Raw genomic sequence first — 17,109 nt, 5'->3', positions numbered from 1 at the left:
CTATTTTATATGATGTTCAACGTTGAGTGGGTGCTGAGCACACAATCACAGATATTTGCTAAAAACCGATATTTGCTAAACACCTGCTCTGGGGACCAGCAAATCACGCCATCTGCCTTTCACCTCTCTTTATATACAACATAAAATACACAATATATTCTGCTCTTGGTACCAGCTATATTTTATTCATTTCAGCAAAGCTCTTTCATTATTAAAAAAAGGCATAGAATAAACAGAGACATGATTGCTATCTAGAGATACATGAGACCTACTTGTCCAAAGATGCTAAGAAGCCCTGATAAATACCCATGCAGTCTATCTTTTGAGTGCAGTACCCCTTTATGGATTCGGCAAAGTCAGCCATTAACTTATTCTATATAAGTACATTTTTCAGACAACTTTAGCTCTAAAATAATTCTTTCAAAAATTGAGTATTAAAACTGTTTTAGAGCATCCCTATGCCTTTTAAGCTTTTTACCTGAGACCTAATTGTGTATGCTACCAAAGTGTCAGAGTCCCCAAAAGAGATCTACCATTATGCCCTATACAAAAGACAAAGGTACAATCATTAGAACTATTTGGGAAAAGTAGGAATGGGAAATTTTCTGTAAATTTTTTTAAAGATTTTATTTATTTATTCATGAAAGACACACAGAGAGAGGCAGAGACACAGGCAGAGAGAGAAGCAGGCTCCACGCAGGGAGCCTGACGTGGGACTCGATCCCAGGTCTCCAGGATCATGCCCTGGGCTGACATTGGCGCTAAACCGCTGAGCCACCTGGGCTGCCCAATTTTCTGAAAATTGACACACTGACAGATTACAAATGGACACGGGCTGGAAAGAGAGAGAAGAAAAGGGCCCAAGAGAGAAAGAGAAAGACTAACTAAATGAGTGTTGAGAGTCAAGAGACATGAAAAAAGGAGTGTATGTGTGACTGTCAAGAGGAATATAGCTACTGGCATGAGGAATACCCTTCATGCCAGCCAAAAAAGTTAGTTGTTAATCAGGGTTCTCTTGGAAGGATGGAGAGGAGTTCAACCAGCCACATTCATGAAACCTGGTGAATAGTGAATATATGCATTCTGTATTCACACTGACTTCATATTCTGGGGTATCATTAAGTAGATAGAATTTCTAGGCAGACATTTGCTGCCGGAAAGGTCTGTACTACTTTTAGCCATCACAACCTAAGTGATTAAATAATACTAAATAATATGTACTTACACTGTTTATAAAATTTACTGATACTATTCGTGTTCATTAAGTACATTATTCCATCCAGTGCCAGAATCCTGGTCTCTAATAGTAATAACAAAACAACAAACAAACAAAAACTTGCTGATCACACCCCCACACATCGTTTATACAGTGATAAAGAAGAGTCTTGACTGTTCCATCTCTTCAGCTCAAAGTCAGACTACAAAGAATGGAGATTTTCTGCCCTGGTCACATCAAGTTCCAAGTTCTATAAAAATACCTTTTGAAATTATGGTAAGTAGGATTTGAGATAAATCCCAGAATTTTATGTAGAGCCATTTAGGCTGAGACATCGTATAAACTCATTTAAGAAAATCTTTTCCCTATAAAATCTTCCAGTTTCCCCCCACAAATTGTATATTTCTAGATTCTTCTTTCTCTCTGCCTTCACTTACTGTTCATTTTTAAGTTGTCCTTGTTTGCCCCGGGACAGGCTTTGTTCCGAGTAAGGAGCTATATTTTATTGGCCATTCCTACTATACCTAAGAGGTAGAGTCTTCAGTGCTCTGACTTGAGGACCAGTGGTTTTAAAAGGCTCCTTCCACATTGAAGAAGGCTGTCTCTAGAAAATATCAAAAGTACTTGGAGGAAATTATAGAATTGTTTTCTCCAAAATGTCAATATGTCTGATTTTTTCCTTTTGTATAAGAGAAATAATGCAAACCCTGTGGGGAGGTGTAAAAAGATGGTACTGTTATAGGTGAATGTAAGTGGAGAGGATAAAAGGATAGAGAGCGGTAGGCTGAACCAGGTGAGCACTTACTACCTTCATGTGCCATGGGTGTTTCCACTCCCATGATATTACCATTAACATAGCCCCTCTTCTTCCTTGCCTATCTGAGGTTTACCTAGACATCAAGGCCTGGGTCATACTCTACCTCTTCTAGAAGTTTTCCCTAACCACCCTAATCCATGCTTATCCTCTCTGTTCTTGGTCTCTAATTCATTTAATATATTTGATGCCAACGCTAGGCTGAACAGCACTTTCCATGATTGCTTTTTACACTAGATGTTAAGTTCCTAAGGGAAGAGAATGTGTCCCTTACAGGGTCAAGGTCAACATAAGCCGGCAGCTAATAGAAACTACCCATAAAGGGGGAAATTCAGGGTTCACAACTATACACAGTAACAAAATATCTTCTCCCTTGGCTGGTCAACTTTATTCCTGGAGGAAATATTTACCTACCTGCCAGGATATGTTTAACCTCTGTGGACACAGCTTGCAGCTTGCAGCTGATATGCCTGGAGTCTAGCTGAGAAATTGGGCTGTTGTCTTGATCAAAAGTCAGAGTCAGTTAGTCCTGACAAGGGAAGCATGCTATCAGCTTAAGTCTAGCTTGGTCTGGGACAAGGCTGCTACTTCATCAGAGAACTGAGCTTGAGGCAAAGGCAAAAGGGCAGCAGAAGCAGAGGGTTTCCAATAACGGGACAAATCAATTCAGCACCTTGGATAGCAATCTAGGCCTGTTGCCCTAATAGTCCATAGCCATTTATCCTGGCATCTGCAAGTCCTGTTAGGTTTGTCCCTAAAACTCTGATTATCAAAGATAATATGTTCACTGGAAAAATTAAGTTGCTAGATAGCTGGAAAAGCATTTTTCTTTGTCCTGGGACTTCTGAATATCACATAAGACGGACAGAAAATAGTTTGGGAAAGGCCCACATATCATCTTAGGTTTTCATATTCATAGTTTTAGATTCAAGCCAAACTCATAGGAATGACTCTTTCTTCTTCTTTACCTTAACTCTTTCAGCTGACCATTGAGTCCTAACAAATATCCTTTCTAAAGAGGTCTCAAAATCAGCTTCTTCCCAGTTCATTTTGCTTTATTTCCTCTAAGCTTCACCATCTTTTCCTTAGATCATCCAGCCCTTACTCTCCCTCCTGCCCATTCTCTATACAGCCAACACTCATCTTCCTGTGACATGTATCTGACCATGTCTGTCTCATATGATTGCTTTTAGCAAGTTTCCTGAAATATGTTCCCAGATATGTTAATTGATGTTCTATCACCAAAAAAATGTCTTTTCAGTTTTCAAGTCCTTATAAAACAATGTTAAACACATTATTTTTTTACTTATTTTATTATTTGCTAACAGATTTTTTTTTATTTATTGTAAATCTCCACAAGAAGGTAGAGCATATTCTGCATGGGACTCAGCTTGATTCTACAGTTGATTTCTACACACACACATACACACACACACACACAATAGCTTGTTGGAATTTTATTAAGAATTTTTTAATTACATATCAATTTGAGAAGAATGTACATATTAACAATATTGAGTTTTCTAATCTGTAAATATAGTAAATCTCCCCCATTTGTTTAGAACTTCTTTGATTTCATAAGGTGTTTTTCATAAACTATCTGTAAGTAAAGATAGATTTGCTTTTTCTTTCTCAATACAGACCCCTTTCATTTCTCTCCTTGCCCTATAACACTAACTAACCTCTAGTATAATGCTGAACAAAAGTGGTAAGAGTGGACATTCCTGGGACACCTGGGTGGCCCAGCAGTTAAGCATCTGCCTTCGGCTCAGGGCTATTTCCACGGTCTGAGGATTGAGTCCCACATTGGGCTCCCTGCAGGAAGCCTGGTTCTCCCTCTGCCAAAGTCTCTGCCTCTTTCTCTGTGTCTCTCACGAACAAATAAATAAAATCTTAAAAAAAAAAAAAAAAAAGAATGGACATTCCTATCTAGTTCCTGATCTTAAGGGAAAGCATCTAGTCTTACATCACTAAGAATGTTGTTAGTTGTAGGCTATATGTAGATGCCCTTTATCAGACTGAGAATCTCTTTTATTTCACTAAGAAGTTTTATCAGGAATACGTGTTGGATAAAAACACTAATTTTTAAAAGATTATTTATTTATTTATTCATGAAAGACACAGAAAGAGAGAGAGAGGGAGGCAGATATATATATATATATATATATATATATATATATATATATATATATATAGAAGAGGAAACATAAAGAGGTTATGTTTGGTGTGTGTGTGTGTATATATATATATATATATATATATATATACACCAAGGGTATACTATTCAACCATAAAAAATAATTAGAACTTGCCATTTTCTTTTTTTTTTAAGGCTTAGAACTTGCCATTTTCAATGACATGGATGGCACTAGAGAATATAATGCTGAGCAAAATAAGTCAGTCAGAGATAGACAAATACCATATGATTTCAGTCTTATTTGTAATTTAAGGAACAAAACAAACAAGCAAAGGAAAAAAGAAAGGTAGAGAAAAAGAAAGAAACCAAGAAACAGACTCTTCACTACAGAACAAACTGGTGGTTATCAGAGAGGAGGTGGGTAAGGGGATGGGTGAAATAGATAAGGGCTAAGGAATGTACCTGTCACGATGAGCCTTAGATGATGTGTGGAATTGTTGAATCACTCTATTGTATACCAGAAACTAATATAACACTGTATGTTAGCTATACTGGAATTTAAATCAATCAATCATACACTAAAAAGCACTAGACTCTCAAAAATATAGCCTCTACAATGTACAACATATAGTCAATTTAGTTGACATGCAGAGAATCAGGGAACATTTATCAGTACAAAGAAACATATCCACAAATGTCAGAGATGATAAAATTAGCAGACAAAAACTTTTAAGAAGCTACTGCTAATACGTTTAAGGAACTTAAAAAAACGAACTAGGGGTGGTGGAAGGGGAGGAGGGCGGGGGGTGGGGGTGAATGGGTGACGGGCACTGAGGGAGGCACTTGACGGGATGAGCTGGGTGTTATTCTGTATGTTGGTAAATTGGACACCAATAAAAAATAAATTTATTAAAAAAAGAATACATGTTAGATTTTGGCAAATGCTTTCTCTGAATCTATTAAGATAATCATACTTTTTTTTCTTTTTAGTCCATTAATATGGTGAATTATATTGATTTTTGACTGTTAAACTAACTTGGCATTCCTGAGGTAAAGTCTACTTACTCATGTTTTTTGTACCTTTTACACATCTTTGCATTTGACTTTTTAAAAGTTTGTTAAGAATTTTTGCACCTACGTTCATGAAGGATATTAGCTTTTAGTCTACTTTTTTTATAACAGTTTTGCCTGACTTTAGAATAATTCTGGCCTCACATAATGTGTTAGGAAGTCTTTGCTCCCCATCAATTTTTGGAAGAATTTGGACAGAATTCACCCTTCACCATACTCCTTAACCTACCTAATTCCTCCTCAGTTTTCTTGTGTTAGCCTAATGATCACATTCTTTTGAAGCCTCATTTCCAATCCTTAGATTTTTACATCTTCTCTAGATATATGTTGCCATAACCTCTTTATGTTTCTTCTTTCATAACACATATTACACTTATAATTGCTTTATTACCATTAACTTTTTGGTCAGCTATAAGCTTCATCAAGTCAAAGTCCTTCTCCATCTTGCTCACCATTCTATCACAATTGCCTAATAATATATAGTCCATAGTAGACCTAGACAACTTTCTTGTTAAGTAAATTAATTTTTAACTAAATGTCCATTTAAGTATCTAATAAGAAGATTATTTTTCTTCCTGTGAGGCAAAATGTTGTCAAAAATAATATTGACAAATTTATTCATATTGTACTATCCTTAAATCCTGGGATAAATTCTATGTAGTTGGGGCACCTGGGTAGCTCACTGGTTGAGCATCTGCCTCTGGCTCACATTGTGATGCTGGGGTCCTGGGATTGAGTCCCACATCAGGCTCCCACAGGGATCATGCTTCTCCCTCTCCCTATGCCTCTGCTTGTCTCTCATAAATAAATAAAATCTTTTTAAAAAAAATTCTACATAGTCATACTGTGTACTTTTTTATAGTGTAGTATCATATATAACTGGCCTCTCTTTGGTTTAGTTTCATTTAGTATTTTTCTCAATATTAATAGTGATATTATCTGTTGTGTGTGTGCATGAAGAAGTATACGGGTTCACAATTCCTTATTATAGAATTAATTTCTTTAAAAGAATCAGATTTATTTTTTTCTATCAACTCTAGAATTAAAAAATGTGTAAAGACTTATGGGTTGGTTGAAGACCTGAAACAAATTAATTAAGAGATATTCCAACTGACATCTTTAGGGAGGCATTCTTAGTCAGTATTACTGATTTCTTCCATATTTGTGAGCCTTGTTCGTGTACTATTTACATTTCTCTTGATTTTAGTATTTCACATTCTCACAAAAAAATGGTATATTTTATCCATATTTAAAAATATTTAGCAAAAACTTTTATAAATTATTCATGGTTTCACTATTTTCTCTTTATCTGCAGTTACATACACTTCATTGAACTAATATTTTTGACTTTTTTGTTTCTTCCTTCTTTACCTTGACTAGGCAAATTCATGCTTTATCTGTTTGTGTGTGTGTACATGCATGCATGTATGTGTGTGCTATAAGAGTGAGCTGTTGAGTAGCTTAAAAGAGGGAGAGGGCTTAAAAGAGGGAAGTGGCTTAAAAGAGAAAAATGAGCTCAAATTCAGACAGCAGCCTGGATTTCCATTCAGATCCATGAGTTACTAAATGTGTAACTTTAGGCAACTTTGTGCCTCAGTTTTACCATCTGTGAAATGATGCCAATGATTAAAAAATAACAAAGGGCCTTGCATATGGTAACTGATCACTAATTGTTATTTTCAACTATCAACATCTATTGTAGTCATTTTTATCTTCATTATTTCCTACTTTCTTGGTGAAACTTTTTTATTTTCATTTATTAACTTTAAAAATCATTTTTAATAATGTCTCATGTGGGAATACTTAGTGCTTTTATCTTTGTGCATGGAAAAACTCAGGAAATGCATTTTTTCTGGGGCAGCACTTTTAGCTGCACGTCATTACCATTTTTTCTAACCTGTTTTATACTCTGGTTATGATTTATAATCCATCTAAGTCTTATTTAGGATAGATCACAAATATCCAGGTAGTTGAGGATTTTGTTGGATTTCATACTCTAATTTTGTCCTTAGTATTAGTATTATTGTATCATGGTTGGAATGTGTCACTTATACTACTGCTACCATTTTGGAATTTATCAGTGTTTTCTTTGTAGCCTAATCTTGGTTTGAATTTCCCCCCGAACAGAGTCTGATACCAGCACTTAGGAATAGGTAGTTTATTGAGGTGATAAACCAGGCAGGAGGAGCAAGAGAACAGACAGAAAGAGATGGGGAAAGAGGAACACCTAACAACTGATGCCTTGTTGAACAAGTTACATATTGTGGGCAACTGGAGTCTAGTCCTCTCAAATCCCTCTAAGAAACTGAGTGGGAAACTCCTAAGGGTCCTACTTGAAGGGCTGGATGCTGGAGCATTCATCCTTAGTTTCCCTGCCTATATTAGTTGAGCTTTATCCTTGGGCTGCATCTGTGAATGGATTGAGCAAGCTTCCTTGACTTGAGAAAAAGTGGGAAACAAAAACATGGGAAGAGAGAGAGTTCAGACCCTGAGCAGACCACTGGCAACGTGCATGGGAACTGCCCACCTATCACCGTCAGCTGCCTCTGACATCATGGGTAGGCCTATAAGGTCAGGTGTGGGGATCCATATTATGCATTATTTACAAAATCATCTCTATTTGTAAAGTGTGCTAACAATAAGGTTACATTTTGAGGTATGATTTCCAGCCTTAGCTTCTAATTTTGCATTAAGAAGAAGCTCAATACTTCATAAGGCAGACAATATTATATAGGGATATGTGAGAGTATTACCATTCCAAAAGAAATAGAGATACAGCGCTATATCATCTTCCGACTTAACAAGTGGTAAATAATGTCTCATATATATTTTATGAAGATTTTCTCAATGTCAAACTGGACCTTGTAGATTAAATAGCTTTCTATCATTTAGAACAGAATAGATGCATTCTAAAATCATTAGCAATAGTAATTTCCTGAAAATGTATTTTATCTTATTACTACAAATAGTAGCACAGACCTTATAGAGTGACTTCTCATTAGGTAAAAATAACAACCCTGTAAGAAATTTTATTTGTAATATTATATGAAAGGAATGGAAAACTTGATAGCCTCTGCTTAATTAAAAGACTTGTAATTTTTTTCTTTGGTTTCAATATAAATTATTATCACACCCTATAATACATCTGAAAAATCATTCCCAAAGGATTTTGGATAGCCTTATAATATGATAAAGTCAGCATAAAATTAATTGTGGCAAGTAAAGAACATATACTTACAAAAACAGAAAGAAGAGCTAAGTGGGGTATATAAAGAACAGCTAAAAATATTTAGGACAGATGATGGATTAACACTGCTACTGGTAATTGGGGATCTTATGTAACATAAGATGTTACAGATGGTAGGAATTACGGATATGAAAGGTCTCACTCTGACAGACTTTGCCAGTGTTTTTAATAAATGTCCCATTCTAGCCTTAGACTAAGTTGGGTTGTTTGAGGAGCAGCCATGCGTGGCATGTTGACTTAAACTACCTGTTATTAACTCATTTTGTAGCCTCCAGATAGCTAGACTGTACCTATGGAATTATAGTTTCCCTTAACCAATTTTTTCAGAGGGTTGTCAAATTAGCATCTCTGCATTCCTGAGGTGATAAGGAAAGATCACTAACCCAGGGATAAAGGGAGGAAATTCTAAGTGAAGCATTTTTCATCTTTTCTCTGAACTCATGCAGGGTTTTTTTTTTTTCATTTTTCAGTTACCAAATTACTTATACTGAGTATAAGACCATGTCTAATTGCCAAAAATATAATTATGAAAGTCGGAGAATTCATGTTCTAATGAAGGGAGGCATAAAAATGGTGATTCCATTCAGTAATTACTACAGTAAAAATAAACACAAAATCAAATCATAAGGAGAACATGGGAGATCTAACCTACCCTGGCCAAGGAAGTCATCCTGGTGATGGAAGCTGAGCTGAGCTTTGAGGACTGGAGGGAGACATCCAAAGGAGCAAGGACAAGAGGGTGACTACATCAGACAGAAGTAACAGCATGTGGCAGGAGAGCATGACACCGCAGGGACTTCATCTGGTTGGAGCACATAGGTTTTTTTCCTGGGGGTGTAAAAGATGGGAGACCAGTGGGAGATGAGGCTAGACAAGTAGGCAAAAATCTATGAGGGTGATAGGAAGATACGGTTATGGATAGGAAGGTATGGAAAGGTTTTATTTATTTTGTTTTTATAAAGATTTTATTTATTTATTCATGAGAGAGAGGCAGAGACACAGGCAGAAGGAGAAGCAGGCTCCCTGGAGGGGAGCCCTGTGTAGGACTCAATCCCTGGACCCTGGGATCACACCCTCAGCCAAAGGCAGATGCTCAGCCACTGAGCCACCCAGGCATCCCCGGAAAGGTTTTTAACTGAGAAGTGACATGGCCGAATTTGTACCTTCCAGAGATTATTTTGGTGGCTCTATGGGAGGATGACTTGGAAAACACGGACTGAAGAGGGAACTCAAGAGGGGCCAGCAATTAATAATGTGGATACAAATAAGTATGAATGCTTATATGTAACACTTACCAGGGGGTAGGCCCAAAAGGAGAACTATGCATATTATCTTTATGAGTTCCCTATATTTTTAAAATCCCCATTTTTACAAAGAAGAAAACTGAGGCACAAAGATAGTAAGTAAATGCTCCAAGCATTCAGAGCTGTAAGTGGCAGGCCCAGACTTCTAAACCAGGCAGCTGAGCTCGGGAGCTCATGCTCTCAATCACTGTGCCTTAGAAACATGAACTTTCGGGGGCGCTCAATATATGTAGGCCACATATTGAACACTTTGTGTAATGTATTCCAATTACTCTTCACAACAGTGGCTGCAGGTAGGTGATAGTTTTAACCATTTTTGCTTAAAAACCCCTTTACTTGATCAAAAGCTTACCTAGAACACTAGTAGGTGAAACATGGACAAGCAGAGCTGGTTGAAATGGTAGGGATGATAGGTCTGGATACCTACTTGCTCACTGCCCAGTATCCTTGGAACACTGAAGACCAAAGCTATTGAACTTCACATTTTGGAAACTACTCATCCAGAAGTTATGGGAGTTTTCCAGGAGCTCTGAGGTTCTAATTCCCTAAAAAATTAGAAGACAGATGGTGTGAAGATGGAATTATGAGAGCCATTTCCCTAGGGCCCGTGATATATCAACTGAGGCTGGAAACCGAGGTAATATTTTGAATATGAGTGTCTGCACAGCTAGTATGTACGAAGGCTTCAAGTTCACACTGTGCCCCAGTAAGCCAGGCTCAGTGACAAATAACCCGGTGTCAATGGAAAGTCAGGGATTGGGTCATACCAATGTTCTCTCCAAGCCGCTAGTTCTGCATGGTTCCCATCACACATCTCATGGAGTTCTCTTCAACATGCTAGCTTTGGGCGTCTTTTATGGTCTGAAGAAACCTCAAAGTTGAATCTTAGGGCTTGGGGACTCCATAGCCTCGAGACTGATATGTCACAGAGTAAGGGAGATGACAGCTTCAGGAGGTGGTAATGAGACATGAATGGAGGCTCCAGGAATGGAGACTTCCATAAGTCTCTGATCACTCAAAGACTGTATCTAGGATAGCTCAGGAGTTACGTACAACTATTACCTCAGTATACAGATTTGTGTATAAGGGAATCCTTTACCAAGTGGGTCTGGCTACACTGGCTGGTTAACATGGCACACATCCCACAGCCAGAGTCTTGCCTCCCGTTGGGGTCCTAAGGCTGGCCCACTTTCCTACAGAAGCCAGCGTTATTACATTCCTCTTAGTAAGCCCTAGGCTAGGACTTGGAATGGTTAATGAAGTTCTAAGCTCACTTTGCGATCTGGGAAGGATGGTTGTCATGCCGTAGTGGGAAAGACAGACATCCAACCATCCTCATTCTCTCACCCCTGGCTCAACCTAACCCAGTCTTTGGCATCTACACTGAGCAATTCAGCCAGAGATGTCAGATAATATCTAACAAGCCACCATTACGGCAATACCCTTGTAGAAGATCTATATTATCCTTAGTAAAATGCAAGTGCTACTGGCACCTGGTGTTTCTCCCTCTGAGTGTCCCATGTGTCCTAGAGTAGATGATCATCTGTGCATGCAGAAGTGTTTCCTGAATTCCATGCATTGTCCTGGATCCTTCCAGCTCTGACATTTGATACTGTGCATGTCATATCAGACTATAGTGAGGGCACTGAATAAACAGATGAATGAAACAAAGACAGAATGCTATTTTTTTTTACCATTTTTATTTTCAGGGTTTCATTTGTAAACTACAGGGCATACCATATTTATTTAACTTAATCTATCAGAACGGCACTTACTTCATTACATTAAGAAATTTTAATTAACTAATGAAGATTTCATTGTCTACTCTTTTATGTTCATATTAGGGTAGGTCATTTTGATGACAACTTTTATAGCTATAATTAAATATTTCTAATAGATTTAGTTAAATTTGCAAATAATAAGGCATATTTCATCTTTATTTTATTATTCATGACATATCCAATTTAGCTGTGTGGCAGTCACCCAGCTGCTGGTGTCTACTCTGATTTCTTTTCACAAGTGTCTGCTTTACTTAAGAAAAAAGTGTCAGGTACTGGTAATATCAGGGTTGCAAGGTCCATGCAATTCAGAGATGGACTCATGAACAAAGGAAGCGTTTCTTTCGCTGCTGTGATATGTGAGTAAGGCAAATCCCATGTGACCAGCACACATATTTATCTCATAGCTTAATCAGCATAAATCCAGAAAGTGACAGTTTGGCATGTGTTCTCTGGGTTCTAGGCCATTTGGAAATGCCCTTTTGTGACATTCCTAGAAGAGAGTCATTCTGCCAATGTCTGCACACCCCAGGACTGGAGAGCTTATACCTCTAAAGGGACACTGGTCAATTAACTATTTAAGGTGGATTTTTAATATGTTCTTTCTATTCAGCTAAAATAGAGGGCTGTAGTTCTTTTAGTGGCACCTTTGACTCACCAACTCCTAAAAATGCTCAGAAGCTGAAAGTGAAACAGTGCTATGATCCAGAGTCTGGGAGGCAGAACAAGCACATTGATTTTTCTTTCCATGTTGATCTATATGTGGATGGTCTCTTCTGCGACGAACTGGCACCCCTATACCTAGCTTACTGATTCCCAGACCTTCAAATAGGACACTTTGTGTGGACTGAATTAAAGGACATAAGGACCAGAATCTTAAATTTTCCAAGCTTGAAGGGCTTCCCACTGCAAGTGCTTCATCTTTTAGGCAGGAAGGCAAGTTCACCAAGGGGAAGTGATTTGTCCAAGGGCTGAGCCTTTTTTTTTTTTTTTTTTAATCAGAATCCCTGGTCAAGACACTATTGTGTCCTATCATAGTGCTATTACTGTGATTATAAGCCATTTGGATCTGGAAAGGAGGAACTGCAGCTCTGGGTACAGGTTGACAATGCTGAGGTCATAGGTCATACTTTACACATGGGAGTCAGTACCGTGTTGGGACCTTGAGATTTCTTAAACCTCGCTGGGACATTTGTCAGTCTCCACAGATCTCATGACCCTGATCTGTGGCCATGCTTTCACTCTTGATCGAATAAGCCTACCTCTCTCTTTTACCTACTCCCCTCCGCTAACATGGCCTTCCTCATACCTAGGCATCTGTCCAGCTCCAACAAAAGCCCTGCCCTTCCACAGAAGAGTTTCTGACTCCTTCAGCCCCTCTGAAGACTGCAGTTCTGGCCATTTATGCTGCTCGCTTTCCTACTGTTCCAAGGTGGCTGCTTTCCCAAGAGATTGCTTTTGGTTCAGGTTTTGCATGGATCTATGTGGCTTTCTCCCCAGCAGAGTTACAATCTTTTGGAGGGTGAGGCTTGAAATTCTTTGTATTTCCTCACTCTACAACCTCCATTGCTCCTGTCGGCTCACAGTTCCCAAGTAAGCTCTGAGAGCCACTGCTAGATGAAGGAGTTAGCACATGATCTGCAATATTTAGTAATAGCAATGAATTTGGCCCAGTCCATTGTTATATTCCACTCTCTGTGGTCTAACATCCATAAAATCCACTCCCATTCATATTCCTGGGTTTCTGCTTATATAGAAGCACAATTTAAGTCCATTTTGGTTTAGAGACACATGGGTGGCTCAGTGGTTGAACATCTGCCTTCTGCTCAGGGTGTGATCCCGAGGTCCCGGGATTGAGTCCTGCTAGGGGTCCCTGAAGGGAGCCTGCTTCTCACTCTGCCTATGTCTCTGCCTCTCTCTGTGTGTCTTTCATGAAGAAAAAAAAATTAAAATCTTTTTAAAAATCCATTTTGGTTTAAATGATTTCTACCTGGGCCTTAGTATATATCTATTGCTGGAGCATATAGGGATGTGACCCAGGCTATGGGTCCAGTGGCAACAGGGGTGGTTGTGGTAGATTTTGAGGAAAATGATCATCCACTATTAAGGCATGGGACGGGAATAACTTACCCCAGGTAGAGTTATGACAAGGTTTTCAGATAAAGGGAGGATAGTCTAGAAGACACTAATGTCATTGGCAAAAGGATTCCAGAGTGACTTGGAAGCTCACAATTGCTAATTTCATCTGGGTCCAACCATATGTTCTCACTCCAAATTTTAGTGGCCAAATATTTTCCCAAAAATGTCCTAACTATCACATCAGAAACTTGGCAAGAGTCTGAATTCAACTGTCATTAAAATTCAGCAACTTGCACAATTTTTTGTTGATTTTTCATAATATCAGCCCCGTGGCTATAAGAAATAACAGCATATTTTAGGGCTCTCTTGATTCAATTTGAGCAGATCACGAAAGGACTAGAGTCTATCATTTTCTTTATGTAATTGCTCAGTTGTGTTCAGAAGAATCCTCCCACATCACAGTTCCTAGAGTCAACATCACTACCATAATGATCATGTGCAGGAGCCACGTGGGCCCCAAGACATGTCTTCAGTTGGCTCGTCACCACGTTCAACCACAAGTGATAGCTTGACTAACCAGGAATGCCACTGCATGCTATGGACTGCTAGCATCTCATTTCCCTTTAGCAAAAACAACAAGCAAACAAACAAAAACCAAAACCCCAGCACTACATTCAAGTTTGAAGACAGAGCCAAGTCAATCCTTAAATCCCATCTTTGTGGTCTGCCTCCTGAGACAACCTCCCACAATAATTCTGTATCAGTCAGGGTACAATCAGGAGACAGAATGTCTGCATATACTTACTTGAACAGAGAAAAGTTCAACATAAGGAATTACTAACTATAACAACAGTTATAATTACTCTGTAAAGGAGTAATGAATGAATGAAAGGAGTAATTTCTCAATGGGGGAAATAAACCAGGAAGTCAGATGCTCCCTGTGGACAGGAGGGAGGTTTGATGGGTTGTCACGGGTTAGAGCTGATGCCCAGGCACCAGGCTGAGAGGGTGGTGGGCAGGAAGTTGCAGCTGAAAGTGGCAAAAAAGAAATACCCATCCTGGGTACAGGGAGGCCGAGACAGATGGGCAGGACTTCACAGCCAGAACTGGCAAGAAGGAAATACCCCTCCAGGGTGCTCCCGGGCCCAGGATGGAAAGCAAGGAGACACGCGTATGACTGGCAGGCTGGAAGCCTCCCATGATGCAGGCAAGGCTGTGAGGCTGGCCTACGAAGAGTCTGTGAGAACCAGAAGAAAACTGCCCTAAGAAGTGGTATTCAAAGTCAAAGGGAAATTGGCCACAGGGTGCCACCACAACCTAATTAGGGTGAGCACCAGTAGATGTCCCTAAATGTGACACCAGCAGCAGAAGGCCAGGAGGAGGAAGCTGCTCACTGGAATGGAGAAAGGCCCCCTCCTTCTTGACCTGTCCCTTCAGCGCCCTCTACTGGAAAAGCTAAACATTGCGTAAATTGACAAAGGGAAAATATTTGCTGGGACTTTCATTATCACAGAGCAAGCAACGAAAGGTGACTTTGGAACTAGGAGGCAATATTTGACACAATACCATCAATTATTATGATAATAATTGACATCTTACATAGTCTTTACATTTTGCCAAATCACCTTTATATTTATTACTTTATTTCACCCCCTCCCATTATTGACTTCATTTGAAGGAGGAAGAAATGGAAGGTTCAAAGATGTTGACCCATCCAGAGTCCCACAGCTAGTAAACAGCAAAATTTCTGGAGGAGATTTCTGAAAATCTCTGAATTTCTGTATCAAATGAGATTTATGGGTGGCCATGTGAATTCTTTCTACCAAATCCACTGCCTTCTCCTCCCTGGGGGAACTAGAAAGAAGAGATCAGCAAACCATTATTTATTGAACACCCACCCCACGCTAGACACTGAGTCAGGTGCTGAGTACGTAGAAGAGATAAAAGAGACGTGGCCTATGTGCTCATGTAGCTTACAGCCTAGAGCAAGGTGAGCAAACTTTATCTTAGATGATGAATATAAATAATGATATTTTAGGTTTTGCAGGGCAAAGAAGCAAAATCAAGGATATTATATAGGTGCTTATCTCGCCATTTACAATGTAAAAATCACTTTTACTCACGCTGTTGATGACAGCGATAGATAGTTCATTGATCTCTGGTCTTGGTAAAGAGATAAATAAAAAGAATAAATATGGTGTGGGTGCAAAGCGTAAGAAGAGCACAAAGGAAAAGAAGTAGCTCCACGAGAGAAGAAGGGAGATGTAGGGACAGACTAATTAAGATAGAGGATCAGGGAGGTCATATCTGAGGAAGGACACTGGGACCAAGGCCCAAAGGGTGAGTTGTTAACTGGGTGGAGTAGAGGGAAGAACATTCTGGGCAGAGGCAACAGCCCCTAGGGGAGGAGGAGAGTCTGATGCACTCAAGAAGTAGTCAAAACACAACACACACACACACACACACACACACACACACAGCAGTGGAGCTGGAACTCTGGGAGCAAAAGGACAGGAAGATGAAGATGAAAGAGAAGTTGGGGCCAGGTCATCGGATCGCCAGGGGCTTGTGAAGAGGGAAGCCAGAGAAGGCAGTCGTGCCTGGGAACAATCAGAAGTCAAAGGGAAAGAGGAAGAAGGAAGAAGAGAGCAGATGCATGGGCAGAGCCCGAGTCAGCGACCACGGGGACCTCACAACCTCACAGCCTTGCCCATGAAATGCAGTTATGCGTGTCGGCCTTCGGGGAAGGCCCGCCTCTCGAACCCCCAACCCTCACCAGCACACATTCTTTCAGGTCTGTACTTTGATGCATTCGCAGAGAATTCAAACCATCTTTCCATTTCATAATTCAATCTGTTGCTCCAGGCCTGACCTAAAGGGCAGGAAAGCAGCCCGGCCATCCGCCCCCCTGCAGAAGCTGGGCAGCTCAGGACACAGGAGCGGGGGTCAGGAGTCAAGAGACCCGGGGTCTCCCTGCGGGCTCAGCCTGGATCTCACATTTCACGCTGGCATCAGGGTTCTGATTTAAGTGGTCACAGAGACCCGATCACGTCACGGTCAAGAGCACAGACTCTGGTATCAGACCCTCCAGGTTCAAATCAAGCCTCCACCATCCTCCAATGACTTAACTGTGGCCATGTTACTGAACTTCCCTGAGCCTCCTTCAGCTCCCTCATCTTCAGGATGGAGATCATTCTGGTCATCTACGTGGTAGGATTGCTGCGAGCGGTAGGTGGGCGCGTGAAGGCTCATAACAGTGCAGAGCACAGCAACGGCACTCAGGGAATAATTGACCTATTAGCTGTTTCTTCACTGGATCCTTCCATCACTGTATGACATACACAGGACAGAAATCACCATTATCCCATTTCATAGACAATGAACCTGAGACACAAGAAAGTTGAGGCTCTCGCCTAAGGTCACAGAGTAGAGCTGGTTCTCAAGCTCTTGCGTTCTGAGCTCC

Source organism: Canis lupus, chromosome 17, assembly GCF_011100685.1.
Source record: "Canis lupus familiaris isolate Mischka breed German Shepherd chromosome 17, alternate assembly UU_Cfam_GSD_1.0, whole genome shotgun sequence".
In the NCBI taxonomy this organism is placed as follows: domain Eukaryota; kingdom Metazoa; phylum Chordata; class Mammalia; order Carnivora; family Canidae; genus Canis; species Canis lupus.
Note: the sequence above shows the minus strand (reverse complement) of the source record.